The sequence below is a fragment of the Condylura cristata genome, unplaced genomic scaffold (assembly GCF_000260355.1).
Source record: "Condylura cristata isolate star-nosed mole 26May11 unplaced genomic scaffold, ConCri1.0 scaffold00021, whole genome shotgun sequence".
In the NCBI taxonomy this organism is placed as follows: Eukaryota; Metazoa; Chordata; class Mammalia; order Eulipotyphla; family Talpidae; genus Condylura; species Condylura cristata.
The window spans coordinates 18,134,033-18,150,733 of record NW_004567122.1 but is presented as its reverse complement, the minus strand read 5'-3'; positions in this window follow the sequence as shown (position 1 = coordinate 18,150,733).

Here is a 16,701-nt window from a genome sequence, read left to right as displayed (position 1 = left end):
CTAACATACAAATTGGTGTTAGGGGTTGGAATTAGCAGGTAACCAAAGCTAAAAGATGGTGTCTGCTGGTGTGAAGCTCTGAAGTTTCTCACAGCTTTGACTGAGGAGTTGAGAATATTTCTCAAATGGCATCACAGCAACTTCTCATTATGTCATTGTAGTTTCTTGGTACACAAATAAGCCTAATAAGATTGTAATTTTGGTAGATTCTGAGGGCAATGTGAGGATATTAGAATTTGTTGGTGATGTTAAGAAATAGATGTGAGTACAAAAGGTTTCGCTTCACAGCAACACAGACTGGGAAGGACTGAGCTTTCCACATGCCTGTCATCTCCACATGCATTAGCCTCTTACTCCTCTTGATTATTTTTAAAAATAATTTAAATAATGTATTATAAAAAAAGGACCAATTAGGGTTTGGCAACTGGAAATAGTCTCATTGGTGATTAGATAAAGAGTTGACCAGATAGTCAAGAGGGTTTTCAACCCAGAAGCAGACCGACACATTTACTCTGTAAGAACTTTCCAACAAACACAAGTCTGAATTTTGTTTATATAGGTAGGAACAGCGATTCATGACATTAAAAATGGTGTTTTCTTGACAGGGGGACTTCTGATCCTGTTTCTTTTGATCTGAAGTATGTTGATGAGCAGAGGAGCGCAATCTGGGATTTGTTCTTTTCCTTTCTCGAGAGTGCACTATAGAGAAGCAAAAGCTGATAGTCAACATTAAATTTCCTTTATCCAGCTCCCTTGTGCTTGAAGAAGGTAAAAAAAAGCCTGGTTTTACCTGCAGGTATCTCATTTGACCTAGCTGTTTTAGCCTTCACATCTAGGTATATGACTTGACTTTTCTGTGTCCTGTGGCAAGGAGGGATTGTGTTCTAAGAACATTTTACAGTATGTTCGCAGGTCTACGCTGGACCACCTGAAATCAAGCGAGGAGAGGACAGAGCTCTGGTGTGAGAACACTTCAGATTTAGGGCCTCAGAATAGACTGTCATAGGGGCCTCTCACAGAGAGGTTAGAAAGACACTAGCCTTTACTCAGATTTAGAGAGACCATGATTTGACAAACTAACTACTAATCCTTGGGTTTTCTAGAAAGTTAATTGTACAGTGTTCATGTGAAGTTTTAAGGTACTTTTTGTGTAAGGTCTAGGCCTGCAGTTTCTTATCCCCTAAGATTTAATAAACAGGAATTAGGCTGATATGGCAATTATGCCTTCAGGAAAGGGATGGTCTTCCGTGCTTCTCCCACATGTGATTATGCAGAGCAGTGAACATGGGTGATCTCCCCAGAGGACAGAGCCGAATGGTCCCAGTACTGACCTAGGGTGTCACTTGACTGCTGGGGAGAGGAGTCTGCAGTCTGTACCTGGCAGGATTCGTAAGATGTCTGGAACAGTAGCCATTGCAGGTAGCTTGTAAATGGTCACCCTTGGTATATTTATTTGGTTTTGTTCCCATCATTGAAAATGGAATGGGGGCCCTCCCTGGTGGCCCAGTTTGTTAAAGCACAGCACTTTAGCTTCTTAGCTAAAGCCACTTCAGCATGAGTTCAATCCCTACCCCAGAGGTGACCCACATGGTGAGGCAGACCTCTCCTGACCCACCCACTGCTTCCCTCAGCAGTATATTTTGTCAGTCAGCCTGTTCTGCTCCCCACTCTGTCTCTGGCGAATCTTCTCTCTCACTGCCCTTGCACCTCTGACCTGTATCCCAGCTCTGTATTCATAAATAAATAAATCTTTAAAAAAAATGGAATGGACTGGGATGGTCAGTTTCACAGTTTGCTAGGATATTAAGATCCTCAATTGCTTTCATTGAGGTCAGTGCTCCTGGAAAAGGAACTGAACTAGGCAAAATCTTTTTTTCATCTCCTTTTCTTCCCTAGCTAGTTGACAGTATTTTTGACAAGAAAATTATAAGATATTTAAAGTATACCTTGTGATATTTTGATATAATCGATACATGGTAAAAGAATTTCCCTCCACCATCAGGCTCTGTTCTCTTAGGAAATTCAGTTATTAAAAATGGTAGTTTATAATCACTGTGTACACATTAGATCCTATGACTTTACCTGTTTAATAGCTGAAAGCCTGTGTGCTATTACCAACAATTCCCTGTTTCTCACACGCTTCAGGCCCTGGGAATCACTTCTGCTCTGTTTCTATGAGGTTTTATGTTTGTTTATTTTCATATTTTAGGGTAGTATTTGTCTTTCTCTGGTTCATTTCACTTAGCATTGGATGGTCTCTTGAACATTGAGCTTTTAGTTGCATGTTGAAGAGTTCAGAGTGAAAGTGTTTTGAGAATAGTTTGTATGAGAAAAAGAGAGTGGTAAAAATGTCAGCCAGACAAGGGGTATGATGTGATGGAAACATTTCCTGTGAGATAAGCATCTCACTTCTCTAGTGCATCCTGACCATTGCCTCACCTCCAGCGCCTTCTCCGGAGGTGTAGTGGCCTGTAGTCCAGGCTGTTCAAAACTACATTTCTCCTTTCCCCAAGTCATAGCCACCGGCTTGCTGCTGGACCTGTGCCTTAAACCTGGCTATGGAGAACCCCTCTATGACATTTCTATTAACAGTCTTGGAGGAAAAACTTTCTTTTTACTGTCTTCTCTAACATAGTAGAATGAGAATCGTGAGTTGTCTGTAGTTCTAGGTGTCTTCTGGTGGGAACGGAGAGGAAGAGAATGAACAAGTTAAGTTGAAACTCTGGTTACATATATTGAGCTCTTAAGAGATAGAAACTCAACCCCAGCCCAGTCAGCTAGATTACTGTCGCAAATATTAGGAAGTATTGAGGAATCAACACCAAATTATCTTCCTGGGGGATGGATGGCTTCAGTGAGGACCAGGCATGTGAGATGGGTTTTGAAGGATGAGCATTCCTGTCAGAATGCATCTCCAGTCCGCACGATTGAAGGCATGCGCGTGCAGATGCTGGCGTGCGGCGTGGAGAAATGGAATGCAATGCTTGAAAGGTAGTGGGGGGGGGGGGTGACTAGGGAGAGTTTGTTTTCTGTCCAGATGGTTGCAGCTTCATCAAGCAGTCTTCATTGCATAGGACATTTATGTAGAAGAGCAAGACAGTCTCACCAGGGGGAGAAGCAGACTTGCCAGGGAGTGTGGATGGGGGGACAAGCAGAGGCTCAGAGCCAGATCCCTGGGAGTAAGCCCTGGCTCTGTTACTATGTCTGTGTGACATTGGGCCTCCACTCCTTTCTCAGTAAAATGGAGCTGATACTAATGGTGTTTGTGCATTTACAGGTTTATTATGAAGATTAAAAAAGTCAATACAAGACACCAAGTTGCTCGATGCACACTAATTGCTCAATAGAGCGTTAGTAGCTGTGATTTAGAAATACAATTCTGGGGAGCATTAAGGATGGGCAGGAGGAACTACTGATCTTTTGTACTGTTCTCTTGAACATGGATTATTTTCACAGCCTAGATAACAGTACCCTAACTCACAGGGCAGGGGGATGGCTATGAGGATGGGAACACAATAAATGAGCAAGTTCAAGATGAGATGCCACCCAGAGATAGTCTGGAGTGAACACCTCAAGATGGGGTCTTTGAGCAGGCAGGGAGTGGCCTGAGGCCAGTCGGTAGTGGGGGAAGTAATGTTTCTAGTTAGGGCGGGGGTCTGCCGACGCCAGCAGCCGAAGGGAAATTTTTGCCTTCACTATGGCAAATTAGTAGAAGAGTCTTTGAAGATGCGATGGTTAACACTTCAATTGAAATTTCAAACAAGGCAGAGCTCAGTGGGCAAGTGCCAGAACATTCGGTGAACACCATAGTGAAGAATTCCATTGGATCCTTAATCATCTGAAGCAGGCAACGATTGCATCTGATGCCCTGTCACCCAGGACATAGGCCTAGCAAATGCGTCAGTCCCAAATGTCAGCAGCAGGATGGGCAAAACTCCAAAGTTCCCACCCTGGACAGAAGACAGCAGAGAAAAATTTAAAGGTACAGAACTATAAGGAAAAAGCAAAGGAAGGAAGGGGATGTGTAAGAACAAAGGAAAGGAGAGTAGGAAAGAGGAAAAGAAGAGAAAGGGGTTCATCATAGTGTTTGGGAGCAGATAAATAATTTTCCAACAATTGATGTTTTCTAAAGACCAGAGGGTGTTCTGGGAAGACGTGATAAAACCACAGAATTCCACTACTGTCACCACAGAATTTCACTTTCTCTGTTGCCTCTTTGCCATTGTACCTGGAAAATGTATGTGTAGTTAGGTCCAGAATTTTGCTATACATTAAAACCACCAATGGCTCCCATTTTTCCATACAAGCCGAGCTTATCCTCAGATGCTGAGTGCAATAAAATTAGCATGGGACGCTGTCTTGACCATCATAAACTAGAGTGAGAATGCAGTGACCACCTGTAAATCATTTCGTAAGATGTCATGCATGCATTGCGTACACTGGGCCAGCTGGAGTCAGCTTGGAAGGCCAGAGTTGCCCAACTTTCTGTCATCCATGGTATTCAAGACAGTTCTCTGGAACACAGCGTTTCTGAATAAATGCTAAAACCTCAGACCCAAGCCCTGACACTAGCTCTATAATCCTAAACAGGCTGGGTATTAATCTGAATCTTAGAAAGGTCTGGTCTGTCTTGATCATTACTGCATCTTGCTCTTGCTCTCTTTCTTTTTGCACAGAATAACTGGGGTGGGCGTGGGTAGGCCAAAGATCAGAGATGTGGGAAGTGAGGGGTGTGAGGATTCACCAGAGGCAGGGGGGGAGCAGAACAGGCCAATTCACTGAAATACACTGGTGGGGGGAGCAGCGGGCGAGACAGGAGAGGTCTGCTGTGCCATGTGGGTCAGCTCCCTGGCTCGGGATCGTAGTGGTTATAGACCTGAGCTTAACCCCCTAGGTCATCAGTGAGGTCCCTGTTCCCACATTCTCAGTGTCTTAAACAGAATAAAACACAGAGCAAGCCTGCATTCATTATCCGTTGAATCATCACATTGAATTTAAGAATTAAATGAGATAGTAGTAATTAATGTTTTGTCCAGTGCTCACTGTGCACCCTCAGTGTTCCCCTCCCCTTACCAGTGATACCCATCCAGTTTCTTCCAGCTATTTAAGCTGCCCTTTTGTGAAGGCCATGTGCTTTGAGGAAGCAGCAGTTGGGTCAGGCCTAAAATAGTGGACATAATCCTATTCCTCCAGCATGTTACTATTCATCACTCAATTTAGGCCAATGATATTAGAGAACAGATTTTCTCAAGATTTCCAGAGGTGGTGGTGGGGGAAGATACCTAACTTTCTACTTCTTCCTGGAGATCTTCTAGAAGCTGTCCCCTAAGCCCACACCCCTTCTAAGCTCTTCTTTTTCTGTGGCACCATTTTGTTGCTATGCATGAGAACTTGGCTTACAATGACTTTGACAAAGTGAAAGGCCAGGTGCAGCTTGAGCTGTAACGATATCACTGATACACCCAGTCAAACACTAACTTTTGGTTTTGGCAAGTACAGTACATTTTTGTTTTTATTCCTTAAACATCTGAAAGTTTCTAAATGATGCTCCTCCACTCATGAATACCTCAGAATTCATTTCCTACACACAAGGATATTCTCCTGAATAGTCAACATAGAGCTATCACTATTAGTATATTAGCATTTATTCACTGCCTTCATCTTCTCAAATCATAGTAAAGTTTTGTCAGTTGTCCCAATAAATACTTCTCTCGCAAATTAAATACAAATCTTGCAAATATAGTTCATTGCATTTCATTGGCATTCATCTCTGCCTCTTTCAGCCTAGAACTGAAAGTCCTTACTTTCAGGCTTTTGACACGGTAGAAGATCACAGGCCACTTATTTTGTAAACTATGCTGCAATGTGAGTTTGTCTGGTATTTGCTCATGATTAGATTTGGGTAGTGCGTGTTTGTTTGTTTTTGTAAGATTTATTTATTTATGCATACAAAACTGGGGTACAGGTCAGAGGTGTGAAGGGTGAGAGGATTCACCAGAGACAGAGTGGGTGCAGAACAGGCAGAGCGACGAAGTACACTTCTGAGGGGAGTGGTGGGCGGGTCAGGAGAGGTCTGCCACGCCATGTGGGTCACCTCCCTGGCTGGGGATCAAACCCATGCTGCAGTGGCTGCAGATAGCTTCATAGTGCTCTGCTTTTACCCGTTTTGCCACCAGGGAGGGCCAGGTTGTGCATGTTTGACCAACACCATAGATAGAATGTTGTGTTCTTGTCATTGCATCAGTGGTGCCTGAAAGCTTCCTCATCTTGCTCAGTTTCCGTGCCCCACAACAGGTCCTTCCACAGCCTTTGGTGGGTACTCTCTTCACCCTGATCAGGCTCTAGCACTCTTCCCTGGATTGCCACAGCTCCCATCCTCCTTTCCCTGCACAAATGCCTACTTTGCTCAGTGCCACCAACTGTTTTGGGCCCTAGTTGTTTAGGAATAAGTTTGAACTGAATTGTTTTGGAAATGAAGGTGAAGGACAGCAAAGAGGCCCACCATTCCTCTTGATTGTTAACCGATCATGGTCCTTTAAGCCATCAACAGTGGTTTTGTTCGTTTCTGTTGTTATTTACAAAGTAAAACCCATCAACGAGTGTATAAAGATTATGACTAATAGTGAGTCAACAATAAGTGGAATAGGACCCTCCCTGGTGGCGTAACGGGTTAAAGTACAGCACTATAAAGCTATCAGACACCACTGCAGCACGAGTTGGATCCCCAGCCAGGGAGGTGACCCTCAATACGCGGCAGATCTTTCCTGACCCGTCCGCTGCTCCCCTCAGCAGTGCATTTCAGTAGATCTGCCTGGTCTGCTTCACACTCTATCTCTGATGAATCCTCTCACTCCCCACATCTCTGGCCTGTACTCTAGTTCTTTTGTGCATAAATAAGTAAATCTTTAAAAATAAAACACAAACAATATATTGAAGCTCTGGTTATGCAAGTAACACAATTGCAGAAAGATGTTCAACATGAAAATCCTAAGACCTGAGTTTAGCCCAAGAAATAACTGTGACATTGGCCAAGACGCTTATTCCCAAATAAAATAATTATAAAAATAAATTATAATTCTAATTATAAAAATAAATATTTACTCCTTAAATAAAAGTGGAGCTAATAGCTCTTTACCGAGTGCTTGTTAAACTTCTGTTAGGATTGAATTGTGCTCTTCTCCTCACCCCCACCCCATGTTGAAGTCTTAGCCCCCAGAGTGTTGGACTGGGACTCTTGGAATGTAGAGTCATTGTGGATAGACTTAGTTAAGGTTGGATTGCGGTAGGCTGGAGCCCTAGTTTGACTTGCCTGGTGTTGTGATAAGCAGGTGGTCATATGCGTTCACAGGGACAGAGGGGGAAGGAAGGTGAACATGGTGGCAGAGGTTGGAGTAATGCATCTGCCAGCTGAGGCATGCCAAGTACTGCCAGTTGTCACCAGAAGACAGGAGGAAGACATCGCTAGCTTCTTCCTTGTGTTCTCTGAAGAAAGCTAGCTCCTTGATCTTAGACTTTTAGTCTCCAGAACTGTGGAAGCACAGACTCTGTTAGTTTAAGGTACTCCATTTTGTGGTACTTTGCTATGGCCAGGCTTGGGAAAAAAACACACTTGATATATAAAATTTAAAGATGTTTGCATTATCAGATCCTTCTCATTTTGCCATTGAGCATGAAATTAGTCATTGGAAGTCTTGAAGTAGCGATTCATAGACCTCATGCATTGGTGAATAATGTGTGTGTGTGTGTGTGTTACATATGTAATGTAATACAATATTTTGTATATCTGTTATAAATGTATATTATGCATGGTTTATGAAGTTGGTCAGCTATGTGCTTACAATGGTGAAGACTTTCAGATCACTTTAAGTCAATATACGGTGGTGAAACTTCAATATATTAAAGTCTAAAAGAGGAGTTATGTACATTATTGGGACAGTAGTCCAGTATTTATAGGAATGCAATCAGATAGATTGTAAGGAAGGAATGTTGCATGAAAGAAAAGAATATCGTTATTCCCTTGAGAGGGAGTGACTGTGTACAGTGTGTGTGTGTGTGTGTGTGTGTGTGTGTGCAGAGGCAGGTGGATCTAAAGAGTGGTTCAAATTTGGAATAAATAAGAGTCTGACTGTGTGTTCTTACCAGTTTTGGCCTTGAGGCAATCTCAATATTCCTGTGAAAACACCACAATCCCCCAAGGCCACTGGAGATGATGTAACTCATGGAAAGGCCGTGCAGACAGTGGACAGGGTTCTAGTGGGGATTCTTCTTTCCTGATGAGTTGCTCTTGGAAGTTTCTCCTACAAGCTCCTCTTGAAGAGGAAATGAGCAAACAAAAAAAGGCCTAAAGAAATGAGTGGGAGAAATTCTTAAGTTTGTCTCCAAAAGAAAGAATCTGCAAATGGCTAAGATTACTCTGAATTAGTAATAGTATGTCTTCTGGCAGTTGGCTAGTGGCAGATAAAAAGCAATGAGAAGTTGAGTTATAGACAATAAAATTTACACTGGGCCCTGAGAGTTGATGGTGAGGAAATTTGTTCCTGCTGCATGAGCAAGAAACTAAATGTTCTTCAGCCACTTCATTTTTCTCAAGCATGTTTGTTTGTGCCTGGTCTGAGCTCATTGAATTGCCAAGTTTCTTTTTGTCCCATCACCTGCCAGAGCCCGGTGGTTTACCAGTATAACACAATGCATCTGAAACAGGGCACTTCCATCTCTCTGCCCTAACTTAATAACTTCTTTATTTTTAAAGATTTATTTACTTATACAAGAACTGGGGTACAGACCAGAGGTGGGGGGAGTGAGCCGATTTATCAGAGACAGAGTGGGAAGCAGAACAGGCAGACTGAAATATATGGCTGAGAGCAGCGGGGAGACAGCAGAAGTCTATTGCACCTTACTCGGGTCACCTCCCTGTCTGGGATCAGAGTCAGGCCACGGTGGCTGAGACTTAACCTCTTCGACACCAAGGACACCCTAGTCACTGCATGAAACTTTTCAGCTGGATTGATTTACAATTAAGTACAATTTTACATATTGTTTACATAGTGAACTTATTTGCTCAAATTTTTTTTAGAATTTGTTTTAAGTTTTAGCAAGAGGGTTGCATCCTAACTCCAACCATGATAAATTCTTTAATTCTTTTTTCCCTGAACTGTTGGCTCTATTGCTGCACAGATCGTGAATGGGGTGGTTTACACAGTTTATTTTTCACCGTAAGTCCAGTGCAAACCAAAGTGCCAATTTTCTAGATAACTGAAAGGCTGGACACAGAAAACCCATCCACGGCCAAAACAAAGTCCTACATTAGTGAGGTCTTACATGTGTGGCCTGATATGTCTACCAAAAGTTTTGTGGCTCAAAAACTGTCTCCTGTTCTCCAGCATATTCAACACTAAAAATAATAGGTTACCAAAGCTGAAAGGACTTAGGTATGTTTTTTTCTTGATTGCAGACCAATGAGTATCTAACTCTAAATTTTAAGAGTCACATGAGACATAAAGAACAAGTAGCTACAAAAAGAAGAAGAATAAATCTGTAAACTCTGAGGGCTGTATTTGACTAGTGACTCCTTGTCAAAAATATATAACAAAGACAAGAAAACGATGAAAGAAAAAACGACTTGGACTTAAAGTGGTAGTATGAAAATAAAAAGGCAGTTAGCTAAAGAAGAGTGAACTGGTGTCCTGCAAAACTGTCACTTTCCATCAGTCTTTCCCCTCGTCCTGTCTAGAGCTGGGTGTCAAGGTTAACTCAGCGGCAACACATCCTTGGAGACTGAGTGAGCTACTCACCTTTCTCAGACCTGTGTGGAAATCATAACTGGATCGATGAAATGTCAAAGTGAATGGGTTGAAAGCATAATCTGCTTGCATCATGTATGGCTGACTGAAAGAACCCCAAACTTTAGGGTCAGATTCTGTGATTTTTACATTAAATACTCCCCTAATAAAATTCGCAGTCTCTGGTAGCCACATGCGTGAAGTAATTAATAGAGGGCAACAGACGTAATCCAGTACCTACTTCAGCAACATACGTATTTTTAAGGTATGCATCTAAGAACTGGGGTATAGGTCAGAGGTGTAGGGGAGGGGTGAGAGGATTCACCAGAGACAGGCTGGCGAGAAGAACAGGCAGAGCCACTGAAATGCACTGCTGAGGAGAGCAGTGGATGAGACAGAAGAGGTCTGCTGAGTCATGTGGGTCAACTGCCTGGCTGGGGATTGAACTCATGTTCCAGTGGCTGTCAATAGCTTCATAGTGGTGCTACTTAACCCTTTGCATGACCAGGAAGGCCCTATTTCAGCAGTATTTTTCAAAAAATATTTTGTATTTGCCTTCATCTTCCAACATCTTCCCTCACACGTGTGTGCATATGCACACACATATACACAAAGTGGAGTAAAAAACTATTGTGAACATATATTAGACAATTCCTATGAAATGTAAGAATAATCTTTTTTTTTTTTTTTTAAGATTTATTCATTTAGCACACACATATACACAAAGTGGAGTAAAAAACTATTGTGAACATATATTAGACAATTCCTATGAAATGTAAGAATAATCTTTTTTTTTTTTTTTTAAGATTTATTTATTTGTGCATACAGAACTGGGGTACAGGCCAGAGGCTCAGGGGCGGTGAGAGGCCCCACCAGAGACAGAGTGGGGAGCAGAACAGGCAGATCGATGAAGTACACTGCTGAGGGGAGCAGCAGGCGGGTCAGGAGAGGTCTGCCACGCCATGTGGTCACCTCCAGGGCAGGCGGGAATCGAACTCATGCGGAAGTGGCTTTAGATTCTCAGTGCAGTGCTTTAACCCGCTGCGCCACCAGGGAGGGCCGAATAATCTAAATTTTTAATTGAAGCCAGCATGACTGTACATACACACAAATGCATATGTCTGTGCACTGGTGAAGCTAGACATATATAAAACGACTCTTCTACAAATCAGTGAGAAATCTGGTGTATTTAAAAGTGTGTTATCGGCAGGAATGAGGCTTCTCGAAAATTCTTCCTGCCTTGTTGAATCACAATAGCAAGTGACTCCAGAGTGCACTGGGGCAAATCATTATGTCATTATGTCATGGATCATAGTGAAGCTCAGAGGCTGATTGAACCAACAGGACTCAGGGCTAATCTCCATGCCAGACCAAAAGCTTGAGAAGGTTTCTGATGGGGATAGAGGGGGAGAGATTGAAAGCTGAAGTTAATGATTAAAGCAAAATGAACCCCATAGGTGAAATTATTTCAATGGTAACATGTCTCATAGCCAAAGTTTGGATGATTAATAAAATGAATAGAACAGCTCAGGTATTCCCAGGCTGTTCCAGTCACTGAGTAGAGCGGTCAGTCAGCTCACAGCAGGAGTGCCCCACGGCCTGGAGATGTGTGGCAGAGTGGGAATACGAGTGATCGCAAAGGAGAAGGTTCTTTTTCACACTTTAAAACTAGGAAACGTAGAAATGGATTCCTCTTTTGTTCATGCACTATTTATTCTTTTTTAACTTGGGAAATACTTCAAAGAACATCTTTCCTTTGAAAAATTCATGGAACATTGAGGAAAATTATACTGTTACAGCAATACAAAACAAAACAGAAGCAGACAACTAGAGACATCCTATAAGTGAGAGGGAGGGAGAAATGTGGGGGACTGTAGTGATGATGTTCGAAAGACTTGGGGGAGGGGGATGTAAACACAGTTTGAAAATGAACAACAATGTAAATAGATAAATAATGAATTTACTTTAAAAAATAAATAAAAATAAAAAACAACTGCTGTACAAGAGTGAACAATGCTGTCAGAAAATAATATATGTATGTATATATAAGAAAATTCATGGAAGGGTATTTTTTATATAAATTTTATATATATAATGAAATAAATATATAGAAGAAAATTCATGGAAGGCTATTTTTATATAAATTTTATATATATAATAAAATAAATATATACAAGAAAATTCATGGAAGGGTATTTTTATATAAATTATATATATAAAATAAAAAAATATATAGAAGAAAATTCATGGAAGGGTATAGTTGAAAGGAAGGATAGATTACAGATCAATATACATAAAATCCTATCAGCTCACTTTAAAGAACTTACTATTAGCTATATTTATTTTTCCCAAATACAAAAGTAATACATGTCCAATGCAAAAAAAAAGGAAAAACGGAGGGGAAGCAACCATCACTGGTAATTCTGCTATCAGTAGCAACTTTGACTCTTTCTTAAGTCTGTTTTCTTTCCAGTGGTTTCCACAAGTGCAGACCTCCCCCCCCCATACCATAACTACAGCTTGTAATTGACAGTTTTATACTCTGACTAGTTTAACTTAGTGATCTGCATTTTTAACATAAAGAACTAATTATAGGCAATTTTAATGTCACTTTTATATACTCAACATATATATTTTTTAAATTTTTACTTATTTTTGCATAGAAGAACTAGGGAGTTGGCCAGACGTGCAGGGGGTGAAAAGATTCACCCAGGCTACCAGAGAGGTTCTATTTCAACATATTTGTAAGCCACATTGTTTTTATCCATTTCTACATTATTGTATATTTGCATTTTATTATTATTATTATTAAATCTGTGATGGAGATGTTTGAATTGAGGTCCTTGTTCACAGTTTTGTTTTTTTTTTTATGATAGAGCATACAGATTTTTTTCTATCTGATTTGACATGGCAGCTTTATTTGGGGGGAAATGGAAATGCGTCTAGGCCCTTAAATGGCCCTTAAATGAGTCTATATATTCTAAAGATGAGGTCCTCTAAGGAAGATGTTTGATCTTCTCATTTTAACTGCATCGTTCACTGTGAGTGTATCAGACACATATTACATAATTGGAGAAAAATCCTTGTTGATCCAGCTTCATCCTCCACAAATATGAGGTGCAGAATAGGTCATAGGGACCATGTAAAATCTCATGGAGTTGGGGGTACCATAATTGGAGATTCATCATATTAGATGTTGTAGAAATGCAACATGTTGACTCTTTCATAGACACTACCCCAGCTAGATAAATGATACCTAGGGAAAGTTATAAATTTCTATCACTTGATTTCAACTGGAGAATGTAATAACACAATGCTGACTCCTCTGTTGTCATCAGATCACAAACAGTGATAGACTTTCTATCTGATTTGACATGGCAGCTGAATCTACTGTAATCCATTTCTGACCACAGAATTGTCTACCTCACCACCGAATACTGCAAACCCTGCACTTGCCAAGCTTCTAGCTTTCATGCCAGGTGGGACAAAACGTCCACCATCTCTAATTTGTAAGCTTGAGAGGCTGATGGCAGGATCATTATTCTTATGAGCAGGAATGAAAAAGAATGTGGGAGGTGGAAGAATTTAATAGACACTACAGCCCACCTACTGCCGGGATGATGCTTATTCATGTAAACCCATAAAAGCTGCATTTTAACAATACTGGGCATGTTCTAAAAATACTTCACAATTTTCTAAAATTACTGTCACCCTAAAACTCTCTAATTAAATGAAGTTTACAAGGAAATACTCATCTGCTGGGTCAGGGAAAAGGTACAATGTATTGTAGATGAAAGAAATAACCTGAGCAGAGTGTAAATATTTTTTTTTTAAGATTTATTCATTTATGCATATAGAACTGGGATACAGGTCAGAGGTGAAAGGGTGGTGAGAGGATTCACTAGAGACAGTGGGGATCAGAATAGGCCGACGTGACAAGGTACACTGCTGAGGGGAGCAGCTGGTGGGTCAGGAGAGGTCTGCCGCGCCATGTGGGTTACCCCCCGGGCAGGTGGGGATCAAACTCATGCTGAAGTGGCTTTAGCTTTTGAGTGCTGTGCTTTTTTTTTTTTTTTGTTTTTTATTTTTACTTTTTTAACTTATTTAATTTATTTTTTTAAAGATTTATTTATTTATTCATCCAGAACTGGGGTACAGGCCAGAGATGCGGAGGGTGAGAGGATTCACCAGAGACAGAGTAGGGTAGAGAACAGGCAGATTGACAAGGTACACTGCTGAGGGGAGCAGCGGGCAAGTCAGGAGAGGTCTGCCATGCCATGTGGATCTCCTCTGGGGCTGGCGGGAATCGAACTCATGCGGCAGTGGCTTAAGCTTCTTAGTGCTGTGCTTTAACCCACTGCGCCACCAAGGAGGGCCCCTTAGTGCTGTGCTTTAACCTGCTGTGCCACCAGGGAGGCCCCCAGAGTGTAAATATTTTTCATAGACACCTGCACAGGGTAAGACTATGCTCATCTCTGTTAGATCTGGCATCAACTTGTACATATTTAGGCAGTTTTTGCCTTGGGATAATAGGATTGAGGTAGCAATAAACAAAAATTTACATTGTTGTAGTACCTCATTTTGTAGTACTTCAGCCAATAAAGTTGAAGGACAACAAACTGTACACCTCAAAAGATGTCAGTTCTGCACAAGGAGTATTCTGAGTTGAAGACATTGAGAAGAAGGAGATAGAAGTAAAGCTCTCTGTCCTCCCTCTGTTTATCTAAAAGCAGGTCAGAAATGTGTAAAGGTATCCCCCCAGCCCTGTCTGGCAAAGAGAGAAGTAAATCACCACAGATCTCTCTACACCTTTACCTGCCCACAGATAGCACCAGAAGTACCTGCGCAACAAACCGCTAAAATTAGTTCTTTTCTACCACATGCTTCCCTATGTAGTTCCCTTTCTAGTTTCCTGTCTCTATAAACTCAGTCTTTTTACCTTTGTGTTTTCCCTAAAAATTCATTTTTTTGTTTATTTGTTCTTGTTTGGAGGCTATATATGCTCAAATGTTAGCCCTAGAAGCCCAAGTTTAGTTTATTCATCACTAGATATTCCTAGAAATATATATGTATGTATGCAGTGCACTTGCTAATAAACTTTATTTTTTATTCTCCTCAATCTATTCTCTGACAATCTAATTTACAGAGCCTCACCCAGAGAACCTAAGATGAGAAGGCAAATTTTTTTTTCTCTCCTACCAAGTACACCTACCTATTATTTTATTTTGATGTCCACGTTACACACACATTACAAAATGCCAAGATGAATGAACATTGTTAAATAAGAGGAAACTGAGACCTATATATGAAGATTCATTATTTCACAGCCTAGGGGTTGGGTCTGGGGTTGATACCCAAGCTTTCTTATTCCAAGACTTCCCAACATATTTTCTCACAAAAGATAAAAATCCTAATTTAGAGCCAAGGAACTTGATCTGGAATTCTCATCAAAGGCCCTGAGAGAGGAGTGTGCCTGCCTCTGGCTTTAGCAGATGGGTGACAGAAAAGGCTTATTCAGCCACTTAAATGATCCTTTCACTGGAAAATTATCCCCAGAATAAACAATTCTAAAATGGTTCCTGAGGAACATTGTGGTTGGGGTTTTTAGATCATTGGGTTTCCTCTTTTAACATTCCTTTCCCTACACCTTTAACCTTCCTTCTTGGTTTGATCTTTAGTTAAATTTTGGTTTTGGTTTTGAGTTAAGTTCCTATTGAACTTAATTCAATATGAGAGCAGATAGGAACATAGACAATGAAGTAGGAAAACAACATGAACTTTGGGGATGCAGGTAGTTAGGGTCAGCCCCCACCCCAAAGAGTCACATAGACTTTTCTCAGTAGGCCTGCGTTAGGCCTCTTGTCTATGGTGGACGTAGTTAGTGAAACAGATGTCAGTCAACAGCTGGGAATCTCAGGAGGTCTCTTGCCATCCCTTGAAGAATGGAGATTGTTTAGCAGGAGAGCAGTGAGGGCCTGAAGACTAGGAGAAGCTTCTCTTCTTGCCCACATTCATTACCCTTCCCTGCCTGAAGGAGGGATGTGGCACCCTGAGTGTCTCCCCTTCCCTAATAAAAGAAGACATCACTGTTTCTGTTGTTTGGGGGTATGATCCAGTTGTCAGTTTGTTAGTAAACACATCCTCGCTGTCAAGAACGTTATCACCCCCTCCTTGTCTGTCATGTGAAGTCTGCCCCTCTCTGTCCTTGATGCTTTAAGTCCTAAAACGCAGGGAAATACACTGTCCACTCTATTATTCCTTAGAATGTACAAGCATGTGAATTCTATATACATGTGTTATTAGATTGATTGCATTTCCCATTTGAGGCTGTTTTGATTACCGGTTTAGGCCAAGAAGAACTCAGAGCAGTGGGGATGATGTTTTCACAACCTGCCTGCACTGTGTTTGAGTTTTCATCAAGAAGGAAGTTGGTAAAGATTAGTGGAAAATATGTTAAAATTAGACCAGGGAGTGTGTAAGTTTCAGTTATACTGTGAATAGGAATTTTTAAATAATCTGTGTTTTATGTATGTCTGCTTCCGAATGTGTTTTCATGTGTATGTGTGCGTGACACACATATGTGGGCATTTTAGATTGTAGGGTAAAATGTTTGCGCAGTTGGGTAGAGTTATAAATCGATGACCCAAATTCATCTGATAGTTTCTATTTTTCCACTTGGAACATCTCTAGACTATTTGACTCTGTGAGTAGAATTAGCATTTACATATGAACTAACAAGACATTCTTAATGCCTTCCTGAGGCTTTTGGTCATCTTTGACATCTTTGCCAAGAAATGAGAGGGAGGCACTGAGAAGCTAAAGCCACTTCTGCATGAGTTCGATTCCCGCCTGCCCCAGAGGAGATCCACAAAGCGCGGCAGACCTCTCCTGACCTGCCCGCTGCTCCCCTCAGCAGTGTACT